Genomic DNA, 18403 nt, shown 5'->3' with positions numbered 1-18403 from the left:
TAGGGGAGTGGTGGTAGGGTTAGAAAATAATAAAGGAAAATGTCATTAAAAAAAAGTGTATTTATATGTATGTATGTGTATAGTATCATGCTGTGGGGATGTTTTTCAGAGGCAGGGACTGGGAGACTAGTCAGGGAAAGATGAACGGAGCAAAGACAGGACCTCAGACTAGGGTGAAGGTTCACCTTCCAACAGGACAACGACCCTAAGCACACAGCCAAGACAACGCAGGAGTGGCTTTGTGACACCGTCGTGGTATCGGCTTGAGGGGGAATATATATACTGCTGTAATTATAACCAAAGAGAAATCTCTCGGGAGGTAATACAGTCAACATTTGATTGTGAGGTCGGGTTTAACAAAAGGACTTGTCATCTCAATCACACCATGAGCAGTTAATCATGAAACATACACCAATACCTGTCTTCTTCCCAAAGAGGTCTTTATTCATGTCTGTGTGATGAACTGTGAATCCAGATGGCTGTATGATGGGGACAGTAAATCTGGAGAGAGCCATGATTCTGTGAAACAGAGTGTGTTACAGTCCCTGATGTCACTCTGGAAAGAGATCCTCGCCCTGAGCTCATCTACTTTATTTTCCAGGGACTGAACAATAGCGAGTAATATACTCGGAAGCGGTGGATGGTGTTCACGCCTCCTGAGTCAGACTAGAAGTCCACTCCAAATACCTCTTCTCCGTCGGCAGCATCTTGGAGCAGCCTCTGGGATAAATATAACTTTGATATTTGATATTTGATGCTGCTTTGATATCCAAAAGGTATTTCTGGCTGTATGTAGTAATACAAAAATCTTCATGGGATAATAATGTAAGAAATAACAAAAAAAAATATATATATATACTGCAAAGTTGCTTTGGAGCTAGAAGCAGAGCTGTCTGTCGGCACCATCTAGACTGAAATGTTTTCCAACAATGCAGACTTTTAAAAATAACAGTAACAAGAAAGAATATATTTGATTTATGGTATCAAATCAATATTTAATTATTGTTGTTTTCAAAAAAACTGATGGTTTGTTTTTCATTTCAATTACAAAACAAAATGTTTTAGAATAATTCACGGTTCTTGGCATTGTGAGACCCTCCGTGGCTTCGTAAAACCATCTGTGGCCAAAGACAGTCTCATGAAGCCATGGGCAGTCCTGTTTGCTTGTTTTTCCTTTTGATTACCAAAACAAACTTAATAGAATAATTCACTGATCATGGTTTTGTCCATTGCAAAAGAAATAGCCAAAGATATTGTCAAAAAATCCTGGACATTCTCAAAGCCAAGGACGGTGAATTAATGTAATAAGTTTGTTTCGTAAACAAAATGAAAAACAAACTATCGGTTTTATTTTTAAACAACAATATTTAAATAGGATGGAGTCAGAAGCATGATATCCTAAATCTTATCTCTCATTCCATGAGCACAAGCCACTGTGTGCACATGGAGGCCCAAATGTCATAACTTTTGCATACAAAATATTAGGTTCTTGTGTCAAGACAATTGGATCATTGTCTAGAAGGCATTCTCAACAAGCAAGATACAGTCCCTTGCGAAAGTATTCGGCCCCCTTGAACTTTGCGACCTTTTGCCACATTTCAGGCTTCAAACATAAAGATATAAAACTGTATTTTTTTGTGAAGAATCAACAACAAGTGGGACACAATCATGAAGCGGAACGACATTTATTGGATATTTCAAACTTTTTTAACAAATCAAAAACTGAAAAATTGGGCGTGCAAAATTATTCAGCCCCTTTACTTTCAGTGCAGCAAACTCTCTCCAGAAGTTCAGTGAGGATCTCTGAATGATCCAATGTTGACCTAAATGACTAATGATGATAAATACAATCCACCTGTGTGTAATCAAGTCTCCATATAAATGCACCTGCACTGTGATAGTCTCAGAGGTCCGTTAAAAGCGCAGAGAGCATCATGAAGAACAAGGAAATCACCAGGCAGGTCCGAGATACTGTTGTGAAGAAGTTTAAAGCCGGATTTGGATACAAAAAGATTTCCCAAGCTTTAAACATCCCAAGGAGCACTGTGCAAGCGATAATATTGAAATGGAAGGAGTATCAGACCACTGCAAATCTACCAAGACCTGGCCGTCCCTCTAAACTTTCAGCTCATACAAGGAGAAGACTGATGGCTACCAATGCTGTGGTAGCCAACTGCAGAGATCTACAGCTGAGGTGGGAGACTCTGTCCATAGGACAACAATCAGTCGTATAAAAATCTGGCGTATAAAAATCTGGCCTTTATGGAAGAGTGGCAAGAAGAAAGCCATTTCTTAAAGATATCCATAAAAAGTGTCGTTTAAAGTTTGCCACAAGCCACCTGGGACCCACCAAACATGTGGAAGAAGGTGCTCTGGTCAGATGAAACCAAAATTGAACTTTTTGGCAACAATACAAAACGTTATGTTTGGCGTAAAAGCAGCTCATCACCCTGAATACACCATCCCCACTGTCAAACAAGGTGGTGGCAGCATCATGGTTTGGGCCTGCTTTTCTTCAGCAGGGACAGGGAAGATGGTTAAAATTGATGGGAAGATGGATGGAGCCAAATACAGGACCATTCTGGAAGAAAACCTGATGGAGTCTGCAAAAGACCTGAGACCGGGACGGAGATTTGTCTTCCAACAAGACAATGATCCAAAACATAAAGCAAAATCTACAATGGAATGGTTCAAAAATAAACATATCCAGGTGTTAGAATGGCCAAGTCAAAGTCCAGACCTGAATCCAATCGAGAATCTGTGGAAAGAACTGAAAACTGCTGTTCACAAATGCTCTCCATCCAACCTCACTGAGCTCGAGCTGTTTTGCAAGGAGGAATGGGAAAAAATGTCAGTCTCTCGATGTGCAAAACTGATAGAGACATACCCCAAGCGACTTACAGCTGTAATCGCAGCAAAAAGGTGGCACTACAAAGTATTAACTTAAGGGGGCTGAATAATTCTGCACGCCCAATTTTTCAGTTTTTGATTTGTTAAAAAAGTTAGAAATATCCAATAAATGTCGTTCCACTTCATGATTGTGTCCCACTTGTTGTTGATTCTTCACAAAAAAATACAGTTTTATATCTTTATGTTTGAAGCCTGAAATGTGGCAAAAGGTCGCAAAGTTCAAGGGGGCCGAATACTTTCGCAAGGCACTGTACATCAGCCGTTGATATATACGGGCGGCAGGGTAGCCTAGTGGTTAGAGCGTAGGGGCGGCAGGGTAGCCTAGTGGTTAGAGCGTTGGACTAGTAACCGAAAGGTTGCAAGATTGAATCCCTGAGCTGACAAGGCAAAAATCTGTTGTTAACTGCCCCTGAATAAGGCAGTGAACCTGTTGTTCCTAGGCCGTCATTGTACATAAGAATTTCATCTTAACTGACTTGCTTGGTTAAAATATATTCATTTTTTAATGGCATCACAGGATGTCTGAATAGTGTGTCTTTGGTAGGATAGCCTGCTTGAACAAGCTAAATAAAGTGTAAATCATGGAAAAAGACACACATATGTGAAGCCGCTCAACCAGGTAACTTGGGGGAAAAGCATTTAAAAAACAAAATGTTTACGAGGTTCACTGGCACGTCTCTTATTCCGAGGGGACCGTCACGGCTGCGTCGTGGCTGGATAGGCTGCTCTCAACATCCACGTCATTACCAACTGTGTCACCGTTAAGACCAGCGTTTTGGTCGCTCTTATTAAATATCTGTAGTTGCACTGACCGAAATGAGCACATTGGCACATGTTTTAAAAGACTCACCTCAAATATATCCAACCCTCCCGTCCCAGCCTCAGCCCTAGTCCCAGTCCCAGTCCCTGTCCCAGCCTCAGCCCCAGTCCCAGTCTCAGCCCTAGACCCAATCCCTGTCCCAGCCTCAGCCCCTGCCAGTCCCAGCCTCAGCCCTAGACCCAGTCCCAGTCCCTGTCCCAGCCTCAGCCCTAGACCCAGTCCCAGCCTCAGCCCTAGACCCAGTCCCAGTCCCTGTCCCAGCCTCAGCCCTAGACCCAGCCTCAGCCCTAGACCCAGTCCCAGCCTCAGCCCTAGACCCAGTCCCAGCCCCAGCACCAGCACCAGCCTCAGCCCTAGACTCAGTCCCAATCCCTGTCCTAGCCTCAGCCCCTGCCAGTCCCAGCCTCAGCCCAGACCCAGTCCCAGTCCCTGTCCCAGCCCCTGTCCCAGCCTCAGCCCCTCCCAGTCCCAGCCTCAGCCCTAGACCCAGTCCCTGTCCCAGCCCCAGTCCCAGCCCCAGTCCCAGCCTCAGCCCCTGCCAGTCTCAGCCCCAGCCCTAACCTCTGCCCCTACACTATCCAAATGTGTTTTTACTACTCATCACACACACTATTGTGAGGAGAGGGGGAGGGGAGAAAGAGAGAGCAAAATAGCACGAAAGAGTGAGGGGGTAGGGATGGAGGGATGGAGAGAGTGAAGGGGGGAGGAGACAGGGAGGAGAGAGAGAGTAAGCTGCTTATCAGGACATAGAGCATTTAGAGCTGTCAAACGAACAAAAAGTCTCTGTCTCTCAGTCAAACAGACAGTGTCTCTGCCAAACAAACAGACAGTATCTCTGTCTCTCTGTCAAACAACCAGGCAGTCTCTCTGTATCTCTGTCAAATGAACAGAGTCTCTCTGCGAAACGAACAGACAGTCTCTCTCTCTCTCTGCGAAACGAACAGACAGTCTCTCTCCCTCTTCCAAAGAAACAGACATTCTATGTCTCTCTGACAAACGAACAGACAGTCTCTGTCTCTCTGTCAAACGAACAGACAGTCTGTCTCTCTGTTAAACAAACAGACAGTCTGTCTCTCTGTCAAACGAACAGACAGTCTGTCTCTCTGTTAAACCAACAGACAGTCCCTCTGTCAAACAAACAGACAGTCCCTCTGCCAAACAAACAGACAGTCCCTCTGCCAAACAAACAGACAGTCCCTCTGCCAAACAAACAGACAGTCCCTTTGCCAAACAAACAGACAGTCCCTCTGTCTCACTGTCAAACAAACAGACAGTCTCTCTGTCTCCTTCAAACAAACAGACAGTCAATTCAATTCAATTCAATTCAAGGGCTTTATTGGCATGGGAAACATGTTAACATTGCCAAAGCAAGTGAGGTAGACAACATACAAAGTGAATATATAAAGTGAAAAACAACAAAAATGAACAGTAAACATTACACATACAGAAGTTTCAAAACAGTAAAGACATTACAAATGTCATATTATATATATATATACAGTGTTTTGACCATGTACAAATGGTTAAAGGACAGAAGATAAAATAAATAAGCATAAATATGGGTTGTATTTACAATGGTGTTTGTTCTTCACTGGTTGCCCTTTTCTCGTGGCAACAGGTCACAAATCTTGCTGCTGTGATGGCACACTGTGGAATTTCAATTTGGTGTTTGTCCCATTTTGTGAAGTCTTGGTTGGTGAGCAGACCCCAGACCTCACAATCATAAAGGGCAATGGGCTCTATGACTGATTCAAGTATTTTTAGCCAAATCCTAATTGTATGTTGAAATGTATGTTTCTTTTGATGGCATAGAATGCCCTTCTTGCCTTGTCTCTCAGATCGTTCACAGCTTTGTGGAAGTTACCTGTGGGGCTGATGTTTAGGCCAAGGTATGTATAGTTTTTGTGTGCTCTAGGGCAACAGTGTCTAGATGGAATTTGTATTTGTGGTCCTGGTGACTGGACCTTTTTTGGAACACCATTATTTTGGTCTTACTGAGATTTACTGTCAGGGCCCAGGTCTGACAGAATCTGTGCATACGATCTAGGTGCTGCTGTAGGCCCTCCTTGGTTGGTGACAGAAGCACCAGATCATCAGCAAACAGCAGACATTTGACTTCAGATTCTAGCAGGGGGAGGCCGGGTGCTGTAGACTTTTCTAGTGCCCGCGCCAATTCGTTGTTGAAGAGGGTGGGGCTTAAGCTGCATCCCTGTCTAACCCCACGACCCTGTGTGAAGAAATGTGTGTGTTTTTTGCCAATTTTAACCGCACACTTGTTGTTTGTGTACATGGATTTTATAATGTTGTATGTTTTACCCCCAACACCACTTTCCATCAGTTTGTATAGCAGACCCTCATGCCAGATTGTCACTGTCTCTCTGTCAAATTAACAAACAGTCACCGTCCCTCTGTCAAACGAACAGACATTCCCTCTGCCAAACGAACAGACAGTCCCTCTGCCAAACGAACAGACAGTCCCTCTGCCAAACGAACAGACAGTCCCTCTGTCAAAAAAACAGTCCCTCTCAAAAAAACAGACAGTCCCTCTGTCTCTCTGCCAAACAAATAGACCATTTCTGTCTCTGTCAAATGAACAGACAGTCTCTCTGTCTCTCTGTCAAATGAACAGACCGTCTCTCTGTCTCTCTGCCAAAACAAACAGACCGTCTCTCTGTCTCTCTGCCAAACGAATAGACCGTCTCTCTGTCTCTCTGCCAAACGAACAGACCGTCTCTCTGTCTCTCTGTCAAATGAACAGACCGTCTCTCTGTCTCTCTGCCAAAACGAACAGACCGTCTCTCTGTCTCTCTGCCAAATGAACAGACCGTCTCTCTGTCTCTCTGCCAAACAAACAGACCGTCTCTCTGTCTCTCTGCCAAACTAACAGACCGTCTCTCTGTCTCTCAGCCAAACAAATAGACAGTCTCTCTGTCTTTCTGTCAAATGAACAGACAGTCTCTCTGTCTCCTTCAAATGAACAAACAGCCACTGTCTCTCTGACAAACGAACATACAGTCTTTCTCTCTGCCAAACGAACAGACCGTCTCTCTGTCTCTCAGCCAAACAAATAGACAGTCTCTCTGTCTCTGTCAAATGAACATACAGTCTCTCTCTCTACCAAATGAACAAAACAGCTCTCTGCACACGCAATAGTCCATTCACTGTATTGCGTGGCAGTGGTGGCGCTGTCCATGGTGCTGAATCCCATTCAACTCAATGAGACCTTGTTAAAGTTTACTAAAAAGGTTCACCCAGCGACATCAGCGACATCCAGAAAAATCTTAAAAGGGGCAATCTGCAGTTGTTACACACCTCTTCAGACGTCAGATAAAATTAATGATATAAAAGTCTTAGAACACCTACTTATTTTTTTTTAAAACTATTTTCTACATTGTAGAATAATAGTGAAGACATCAAAACTATGAAATAACACATATGAAATCATGTAGTAACCAAAAAAGTGTCAAACAAATCTAAAATATCTTTTATATTTGAGATTCTTCAAATAGCCACCCTTTGCCTTGATGACAGCTTTGCACACTCTTGGCATTCTCTCAACCAGTTTCATGACGTAGTCACCTGGAATGCATTTAAACTAATTAACAGTTATATCATTAAATGAATAATATATATCCATTAATTCTTGAAGAATATACTTTTTTAGTTCAACTGTCACACCCCATCCAAACCCAATATATAAAGCTTGTTTTATTAAATGTAAACAAACACTGTATAGCCTCAAAACATGTTTAAATGATAAAATTGATATCATGGATGGTCAGGTCTTGCATACATAGCTCAGTCTATGAATTGGAGAGTGGTTACATTTCTCCAAGGCCACATCCCTTGTAACCAAAACAGAGGCGGATGACTGTCTTTCAACTTCTGTATTGGCCCTTTAAGTGGCACCTTTTCATCTATTTATTTCTATGTACTGCAGATACTTCATTGTAATTCAGCCTGCATCACTTAGAATACCATTACCATTAAGGTCAACCAGCTCAGACGGACCACAACAAGGCTTGGACATGCATTCTAATTAGTGTGATGTAGTTAGTTGTTTGTTGTTGGGGTCTTTAAGCAGGATCTGTCTGGTTGTTAGGGTCTTTACAAGCAGGATCTGTCTGGTTGTTAGGGTCTTTATAAGCAGGATCTGTCTGGTTGTTAGGGTCTTTAAGCAGGATCTGTCTGGTTGTTAGGGTCTTTATAAGCAGGATCTGTCTGGTTGTTGGGTCTTTAAGCAGGATCTGTCTGGTTGTTAGGGTCTTTAAGCAGGATATGTCTGGTTGTTAGGGTCTTTATAAGCAGGATCTGTCTGGTTGTTGGGCCTTTAAGCAGGATCTGTCTGGTTGTTAGGGTCTTTATAAGCAGGATCTGTCTGGTTGTTAGGGTCTTTATGCAGGATCTGTCTGGTTGTTAGGGTCTTTATGAAGGATCTGTCTGGTTGTTTGGGTCTTTATGCAGGATCTGTCTGGTTGTTAGGGTCTTTATGCAGGATCTGTCTGGTTGTTGGGGTCTTTAAGCAGGATGTTAGAGCTTGTAAAACCAAATGCTGTCAGTTGGCCAAATACCATAGTAATGCTAGGACTGATGAAATACCATAGTAACACAGACAAGGCCATAGTAACACAGATAAGGCCATAGTAACACAGACAAGGCCATAGTAACACAGAGAAGGCCATAGTAACACAGACAAGGCCATAGTAACACAGACAAGGCCATAGTAACACAGACAAGGCCATAGTAACACATACAAGGCCATAGTAACACAGACACGGCCATAGTAACACAGACACGGCCATAGTAACACAGAGAATACCATAGTAACACAGAGAATACCATAGTAACACAGAGAATACCATAGTAACACAGACATCACCATAGTAATGGGCTGATGGAGAGAACGATTACAATCTTTTTATCGGATCAAATCTGAAGGAAGCACTCAGAGCGATTATAATCTCCTGGGGTGGCACGGCAACGGGCTGTGTGTCACAGGGCAACGGCATATATAATACAAACGCTACTGCCTTCACACTGGATAACCGCCAGGACACAGAATGAGCCATTTGACAGAAAAATTATACTCATAACATGGATCTTATGCACATTCAACCCCTTCCAAATTCCTTCATACAACATGGCTGTGACTCCAGTCCTGACGGAATTGAAAGCCATTCTCAGTCCCAGATGGGACCAATGTTCAGCTGATCTCAGTCCATGATGGGACCAATGTTCAGCTGATCTCAGTCCCAGATGGGGCCAATGTTTAACTGATCTCAGTCCATGATGGGACCAATGTTCAGCTGATCTCAGTCCCAGATGGGACCAATGTTCAGCTGATCTCAGTCCAAGACGGGACCAATGTTCAGCTGAACTCAGTCCCAGATGGGACCAATTTGCCATACTGCATCTCACGAGTGCTAAATTATCGCTGGGTAAAAGTGGTTGTAAAACAGTAGCCTCACTCTTCTGGTAAATTAAGGAATAAAAGTCATTCTCCTAACATACCTTATGCCCTTTCCACAATACTGAGCCAATCCAAGCCAGACCAAGCTGTACTGAGCTGGCCCAGTTACACACTACAGTTGAAACTGGACAAAGGAAGCACAGTATGGTCTGGGTCGGCAAAATAGTATGAAATGGGTCAGTACATATTGTCCACACAGTGATGTTTGATCAGAAGGATCCACATTTGATCTACTAAACAGTACTGGCATCCAGGGACCAGAAATTGGTCTGGGTATTTCCAAAACACCAGCCCATGTTTTCCCTCGAGGCCACCGGCCTGTTTCCCTTGAGGCCTCTGCGCTGGCCTGTTTTCCTTGAGGCCCCCGTGCCTGCCTGTTTCCCTTGAGGCCTCCACACGGGCCTGTTTCCCTTGAGGCCTCCACACGGGCCTGTTTCCCTTGAGGCCCCCGTGCCTGCCTGTTTCCCTTGAGGCCCCCGTGCCTGCCTGTTTCCTTTGAGGCCCCCACACCTGCCTGTTTCCCTTGAGGCCCCCACACCTGCCTGTTTCCCTTGAGGCCCCCACACTGGCCTGTTTCCCTTGAGGCTCCCACACTGGCCTGTTTCCCTTGAGGCTCCCACACTGGCCTGTTTCCCTTGAGGCCCCCACACTGGCCTGTTTCCCTTGAGGCTCCCACACTGGCCTGTTTCCCTTGAGGCTCCCACACTGGCCTGTTTCCTTTGAGGCTCCCACACTGGCCTGTTTCCTTTGAGGCTCCCACACTGGCCTGTTTCCTTTGAGGCTCCCACACTGGCCTGTGTGCCTGCCTGTGTTTCCCTTGAGGCCCCCGTGCCTGCCTGTGTTTCCCTTGAGGCCCCCCATTACTAGCCAAATAGTTATAATTTTGAGCAAGAGAAAAAAAATATTTAGACTGGCCCACTGGGCTTAAAATGGATCAGCCCATCTGGCATTTGCCAGAACTGTCCTATGGCCAGTCCACCCCTGCTGGCATCAGTGACATGGCAGCACCTGAGACCTCTTTAGGGTCACTGTGTAACCTACATTATACTGCAATCTCTGTTTCCTTGTTGTGTTATTGGCAAAACAATGTTTCGACTTCTCAGGTCTTCCTCAGGACTCTTTGTCAGTCTTCGGTCAGCGTCACATCCCAGCCAGCCAGCCTGCCTGCCTGCCTGTCTGTCTGTCTGTCTGTCTGTCTGTCTGTCTGTCTGTCTGTCTGTCTGTCTGTCTGTCTGTCTGTCTGTCTGTCTGTCTGTCTGTCTGTCTGTCTGTCTGTCTGTCTATATATGTACCTACCTACCTTCCTATATATGTACCTAGTTACCTACTTAGTGCCAAGAAATAAGAAAAACACAACAAAGTAAGTAAGCACATTGCATATATAGTAACTACTGACCTAACTAACTGTCTGATTGACTGACTAGCAAACTGACTGAGTACCTGGATGACTGACTGACTAACTAACTGACTGGTTGGCATTGAGATTTCCTTATTATAATGCATCTAGATGACACTACAACATTATATGGCAGCCATGTTTGCTCCCATTAACATTACATGAGGAATATTTCACAAGGCCATTATTATTTAACATAATGTCTAGAATTAGAACGATATTTAAAATTCTAAAAGTTGTCTCTTTAAATATAGGGCTCTGGTTGGGACTCGTAGTCAGATATCGGTCAGAGCCACGTCCATCCCTCCCTCTCCAGTGCCACACTGTCTGATGGTTACATAAGACTGGGGTTAAAGAGGGAAAACCCTTCTCTTTGCAAAACAACAGACGTGTGAAACTCACTGTTAGAATCAGGCCTGTCCTTACCTCCATCCCTCCATCCCTCCATCCATACCTCCATCCCTCCATCCCTCCATCCATCCATCTATCCCTCCATCCATACCTCCATCCTTCCTTCCATCCATCCATCCCTCCATCCATCCATCCCTCCATACATCCATCCCTCCATCCATTCCTCCATCCTTCCATCCATTCCTCCATCCATACCTCCATCCATACCTCCATCCATTTGTCCATTAACAGGATATGCCTGTACTGTTTGGGTTCTCTAGTGTTACAGCTGACTGACAGACTGACTGGATGGCTGACTGCCTAGCTGGCTGGCTGACTGGATGGCTAACTGCCTAGCTGGCTGGCTGACTGGATGGCTAACTGCCTAGCTGGCTGGCTGACTGGGTGGCTAACTGCCAAGCTGGCTGGCTGACTGGATGGCTAACTGCCAAGCTGGCTGGCTGACTGGATGGCTAACTGCCTAGCTGGCTGGCTGACTGGATGGCTAACTGCCTAGCTGGCTGGCTGACTGGGTGGCTAACTGCCAAGCTGGCTGGCTGACTGGATGGCTAACTGCCAAGCTGGCTGGCTGACTGGATGGCTAACTGCCTAGCTGGCTGACTGCCTAGCTGGCTGGCTGACTGGATGGCTAACTGCCAAGATGGCTGGCTGACTGGATGGCTAACTGCCTAGCTGGCTGGCTGACTGTGAATGACAGACTCACAGGCTGACTGGTTGGCTGACTTTCCTGGTTGACTGAATGGCTGGCTGACTGGATGGATGGATGACTGGATGGATGGATGGCTGGCTGACTAGCTGGCCGACTAGCTGGCTGGCTGACTGACTGGCCAATTAACTGCCTGACTGATTGACTGACTAGCTGGCTGACTAGCTGGATGGCTGACCGTGACTAACTGATTGACTGACTAGCTGGCTGACTAGCTGGCTGGCTGACCGTGACTAACTGATTGACTGACTAGCTGGCTGACTGGATGGCTGACCGTGACTGACTGACTGACTAGCTGGCTGACTGGATGGCTGGCTGGCTGACCGTGACTGACTGATTGACTGACTAGCTGACTGACTGACTGACTGGCCAAATAACTGACTGACTCACTGACTGACTGGCTGGCTGGCCAATTAACTGACTGACTGACTGACTGATTAGCTGACTGGTTGATACATAAACATGGCTTACAGCTTACTTACTAGCCACAATGATCCATTTATCTGTCTAGGTTAGATTTAAATCACCGACAGGATCTAGCACATCACGTTAGGCATGGGATGGACTGGCTACAGGTAATGATTGACTACACATCTACATATCCCATAACCCATTTATTACTCATCTGTAAGCATGTCATGGACGTGTTATAACAGGTCCCAATCGCATTATTAAAGGGTAATAGCCCTCTATAGCATATTCATGTCATGCTATGCAAGATCCCATATGTAGGTATCTTAATAATATCTTAATAGATGCATCGTGACAATGACAGCGTAGCGACATCATCATGGCTGTTCTCAACAGTGAACTTCTGCCATACCAGTGTTAGTGAATACACTATGGTGATTTATAACCTGTACCTGCCCCATTTCCCCCCACCAGCAGGTACAGGCCCATGACTTACCTTCTTCTTCATCTCACTGTGGTCTATATATTAATTATATGCTGTCAATGTAAAGCCAATTATAACTTCCCATTTATTTAAGTCAGTTGGATTTAAGGGGCAGAACGACAGATTTGTACCTTGTCAGCTTGGGGGTTTGAACTTGCGACCTTCCGGTTATTAGGCGAACGCTCTAACCACAAGGCTACCCTGCCGCCCCATTGACTCTGTAACCTTAGTGAATGTCAAAAGGCCAAACCACGTTGATTTATAACCCGTACCAGCCCCATTTCCCCCCACCAGCAGGTACAGGCCCGTGACTTACCTTCTTCTTCGTCTCACTGAGGTCAACGGTGCATAAAGATCTCCATAGTGTTGAATCCTCAGGGTAAATGTTACGGATCAACTCGTGTAGTTGAGGGTCATATAATCACTCATTAACGGCCCTCCTCCACAACACAGTTAAGTTACTGTGGTCTACAACACACAGATGAAGGGTCTATATATGAATGTATATGTAAAGTCAACTCTATTTTGCCATTCATATTTTTTTTTATAGCTAAGCACTTCATGGTAATTAACTGCTCAGTTTGCAACTCTGATTTATAGGACCAACATTTAAAGGGCGATATGAATTCTATGCAGTCAAATGTATTGTCATTTCTACACGGAGTCTACAAAACATTAAGAACACCTGATATTTCCACTGACCTAGACTGACCAGGTGAAAGCTATGAATCCCTTATTGATGTCACTTGTTAAATCCACTTCAATCAGTGTAGATGAAGGGGAGGAGATGGTAGTAGGTGCCAGGCGTACCGTTTTGTGTTAAGAACTGCAACACTGCTGGGTTTTTCCACGCGCAACAGTTTCCCGCGTGTATCAATTAAATTTTTTTATATAAAAAAAATGTTACCTTTTATTTAACCAGGCAAGTCAGTTAAGAACAAATTCTTATTTTCAATGACGGCCTAGGAACAGTGGGTTAACTGCCTGTTCAGGGGCAGAACGACAGATTTGTACCTTGTCAGCTCGGGGATTCGAACTTGCAACCTTTCGGTTACTAGTCCAACGCTCTAACCACTAGGCTACCCTGCCGCCCCAAGAATGGTCCACCATCCAAAGGACATCCAGACAACTTGACATAACTGTTGGAAGCATTGGAGTCAACATTGGGGGGTGGGGTTGAATTTTTCCACATTTTGTTACGATACAGCCTTATTATAAAATGGATTCAATTGTGTGTTTTTTTTCTCATCAATCTGGACACAATACCCCATAATGACAAAGTGGTATGGTTAACACTTTTGAGAACAACCTAGATATGAGCTATTGCATAGCATGACATGAATGTGCAATAGATATGCTATGGATATATTGCATTAACCTTTAATAATGCGGCTAAGACAAATCGTTACCCCAAATTCCGGTAATTTTCCCAAAATTCCATGTTTTTTCCAATCCTGCTTGGAGGATACTGGATTTCCTGCTTGATCCTTCCTTATTCCGGGATTATTTTGTGTTGTTATGTGTTAATAACACTAAGACTACGTTACCCATGAGGCAATGTGCCACCCATGCAGGGTTGTTGAGCATATGCCTTGCATGGCTACACACAGTGATATCGCTAGCTGAAGTATCTATTTATTAAAAGTAGTTTAAGCTAATTGTCATGCATCAAGGAACAAACATAACATACTGTATTCTGATTCTGGAAAACCTTGGAATGTAGTGGATCTTTTCAACCCTAGCTATAGCTCTATCAGACTACTGCAACACCAGAGCAGGCTAACACTATACAGTAGATCAATGATCACCAACCGGTCAATCGCGATCGACCGTTCGATCACCAATGCATACCAAGTGGATCACCAAACATTTCTGTAAAAAAAAAAAAAACGATGATAATCCCTTGGGTTCCATTTTGAATCATTTTAAGTGTCTAAAGGTAGAACTTTGCCTACTCGGCAGGCCGAGAGAACAAATCAAGTGCAACTATAGGCCTACCGCTGGCCAATCAGATAGCTCAGATCCATAGACCTTGAACGCAGAGCAAAGTTGATACCGTGAGAATTCAAAATTTTTGCAACTATGATTAGAAAGAGACTCAACGAAAACAGCAAAGAAGACCGTGTCCCCCTTTTCTCAGCTGTCCCCCTCCGAAAGACCTAAAGAACATCTAATTATATCAATGTCATGCACCCATCTGAGCATATTCCCCTGTCTGTTATACTAGCTAGGTCTCTGTCATTCCCCTGTCTGTTATACTAGCTAGGTCCCTGTCATTCCCCTGTCTGTTATGCTAGCTAGGTCTCTGTCATTCCCCTGTCTGTTATGCTAGCTAGGTCTCTGTCATTCCCCTGTCTGTTATGCTAGCTAGGTCTCTGTCATTCCCCTGTCTGTTATGCTAGCTAGGTCTCTGTCATTCCCCTGTCTGTTATACTAGCTAGGTCTCTGTCATTCTCCTGTCTGTTATGCTAGCTAGGTCTCTGTCATTCCCCTGTCTGTCATGCTAGCTAGGTCTCTGTCATTCCCCTGTCTGTCATGCTAGCTAGGTCTCTGTCATTCCCCTGTCTGTCATGCTAGATAGGTCTCTGTCATTCCCCTGTCTGTTATGCTAGCTAGGTCTCTGTCATTCCCCTGTCTGTCATGCTAGCTAGGTCTCTGTCATTCCCCTGTCTGTTATGCTAGCTAGGTCTCTGTCATTCCCCTGTCTGTTATGCTAGCTAGTTCTCTGTCATTCCCCTGTCTGTTATGCTAGCTAGGTCTCTGTCATTCCCCTGTCTGTTATACTAGCTAGGTCTCTGTCATTCCCCTGTCTGTTATGCTAGCTAGGTCTCTGTCATTCCTCTGTCTGTTATGCTAGCTAGGTCTCTGTCATTCCCCTGTCTGTTATGCTAGCTAGGTCGCTGTCATTCCTCTGTCTGTTATACTAGCTAGGTCTCTGTCATTCCCCTGTCTGTTATACTAGCTAGGTCTCTGTCATTCCCCTGTCTGTTATGCTAGCTAGGTCCCTGTCATTCCCCTGTCTGTTATGCTAGCTAGGTCTCTGTCATTCCCCTGTCTGTTATGCTAGCTAGGTCTCTGTCATTCCCCTGTCTGTTATGCTAGCTAGGTCTCTGTCATTCCCCTGTCTGTTATACTAGCTAGGTCTCTGTCATTCTCCTGTCTGTTATGCTAGCTAGGTCTCTGTCATTCCCCTGTCTGTCATGCTAGCTAGGTCTCTGTCATTCCCCTGTCTGTCATGCTAGCTAGGTCTCTGTCATTCCCCTGTCTGTCATGCTAGATAGGTCTCTGTCATTCCCCTGTCTGTTATGCTAGCTAGGTCTCTGTCATTCCCCTGTCTGTAATGCTAGCTAGGTCTCTGTCATTCCCCTGTCTGTCATGCTAGCTAGGTCTCTGTCATTCCCCTGTCTGTCATGCTAGCTAGGTCTCTGTCATTCCCCTGTCTGTCATGCTAGCTAGGTCTCTGTCATTCCCCTGTCTGTCATGCTAGCTAGGTCTCTGTCATTCCCCTGTCTGTTATGCTAGCTAGGTCCCTGTCATTCCCCTGTCTGTCATGCTAGCTAGGTCTCTGTCATTCCCCTGTCTTCTATTCCCCTGTCTGTCATGCTAGATATGTGTCTGTTGTTCTCTCCTGTCTTCCATGCTAGCTGGGTGTCTGTTTTTCTCCTGTTGTCATGGTAGCTAGGTGTCTGTTATTCTTCTGTTGTCATGGTAGCTAGGTGTCTGTTTTTCTCCTGTTGTCATGGTAGCTAGGTGTCTGTTATTCTCCTGTTGTCATGGTAGCTAGGTGTCTGTTATTTTCCTGTCTGTCATGGTAGCTAGGTGTCTGTTATTCTTCTGTTGTCATGGTAGCTAGGTGTCTGTTATTCTCCTGTTGTCATGGTAGCTAGGTGTCTGTTATTCTCTTGTTGTATGCTAGATATGTGTACATTATTCTCCACCATTCTAGCTGTTTGTGTGGTGGTGAGACAGTCTTTATCAACCATACAATACTGAGACAGTCTTTATCAACCATACAATACTGAGACAGTCTTTATCAACCATACAATACTGAGACAGTCTTTATCGACCATACAATACTGAGACAGTCTTTATCAACCATACAATACTGAGACAGTCTTTATCAACCATACAATACTGAGACAGTCTTTATCAACCATACAATACTGAGACAGTCTTTATCAACCACTACACCATACAATACTGAGACAGTCTTTATCAACCATACAATACTGAGACAGTCTTTATCAACCATACAATACTGAGACAGTCTTTATCAACCACTACACCATACAATACTGAGACAGTCTTTATCAACCATACAATACTGAGACAGTCTTTATCAGCCATACAATACTGAGACTGTCTTTATCAGCCACTACACCATACAATACTGAGACAGTCTTTATCAACCACTACACCATACAATACTGAGACAGTCTTTATCAACCATACAATACTGAGACAGTCTTTATCAACCATACAATACTGAGACAGTCTTTATCAACCACTACACCACACAATACTGAGACAGTCTTTATCAACCATACAATACTGAGACAGTCTTTATCAACCATACAATACTGAGACAGTCTTTATCAACCATACAATACTGAGACAGTCTTTATCAACCATACACTACTGAGACAGTCTTTATCAGCCACTACACCATACAATACTGAGACAGTCTTTATCAGCCATACAATACTGAGACAGTCTTTATCAGCCACTACACCATACAATACTGAGGCAGTCTTTATCAACCATACAATACTGAGACAGTCTTTATCAGCCACTACACCATACAATACTGAGACAGTCTTGATCAACCATACAATACTGAGACAGTCTTTATCAACCATACAATACTGAGACAGTCTTTATCAGCCACTACACCATACAATACTGAGACAGTCTTTATCAACCACTACACCATACAATACTGAGACAGTCTTTATCAGCCATACAATACTGAGACAGTCTTTATCAACCATACAATACTGAGACAGTCTTTATCAGCCACTACACCATACAATACTGAGACAGTCTTTATCAGCCATACAATACTGAGACAGTCTTTATCAACCACTACACCATACAATACTGAGACAGTCTTTATCAGCCATACAATACTGAGACAGTCTTTATCAGCCACTACACCATACAATACTGAGACAGTCTTTATCAACCACTACACCATACAATACTGAGACAGTCTTTATCAACCACTACACCATGCAATACTGAGACAGTCTTTATCAACCACTACACCATACAATACTGAGACAGACTTTATCAACCACTACACCATACAATACTGAGACAGTCTTTATCAGCCACTACACCATACAATACGGAGACAGTCTTTATCAACAATACAATACTGAGACAGTCTTTATCAACCATACAATACTGAGACAGTCTTTATCAGCCACTACACCATACAATACTGAGACAGTCTTTATCAACCACTACACCATACAATACTGAGACAGTCTTTATCAGCCACTACACCATACAATACTGAGACAGTCTTTATCAGCCATACAATACTGAGACAGTCTTTATCAACCACTACACCATACAATACTGAGACAGTCTTTATCAACCACACAATACTGAGACAGTCTTTATCAACCACTACACCATACAATACTGAGACAGTCTTTATCAACCATACAATACTGAGACAGTCTTTGTCAACCATACAATACTGAGACAGTCTTTATCAGCCACTACACCATACAATACTGAGACAGTCTTTATCAGCCATACAACACTGAGACAGTCACATTCAC

General features: G+C 44.1%; 1 protein-coding gene across 1 annotated transcript in view; it reads right to left on the bottom strand.

Annotated features, from left to right (window-relative positions):
* LOC109885052 (voltage-dependent L-type calcium channel subunit alpha-1F-like) overlaps nt 1-18403 on the bottom strand; it is a 147989-nt gene that overhangs the window by 108654 nt on the left and 20932 nt on the right.

This window comes from Oncorhynchus kisutch, linkage group LG17 (genome assembly GCF_002021735.2).
Source record: "Oncorhynchus kisutch isolate 150728-3 linkage group LG17, Okis_V2, whole genome shotgun sequence".
Lineage (NCBI taxonomy): Eukaryota > Metazoa > Chordata > Actinopteri > Salmoniformes > Salmonidae > Oncorhynchus > Oncorhynchus kisutch.
Note: the sequence above shows the minus strand (reverse complement) of the source record. Positions and strands in the feature narration are given on the sequence as shown.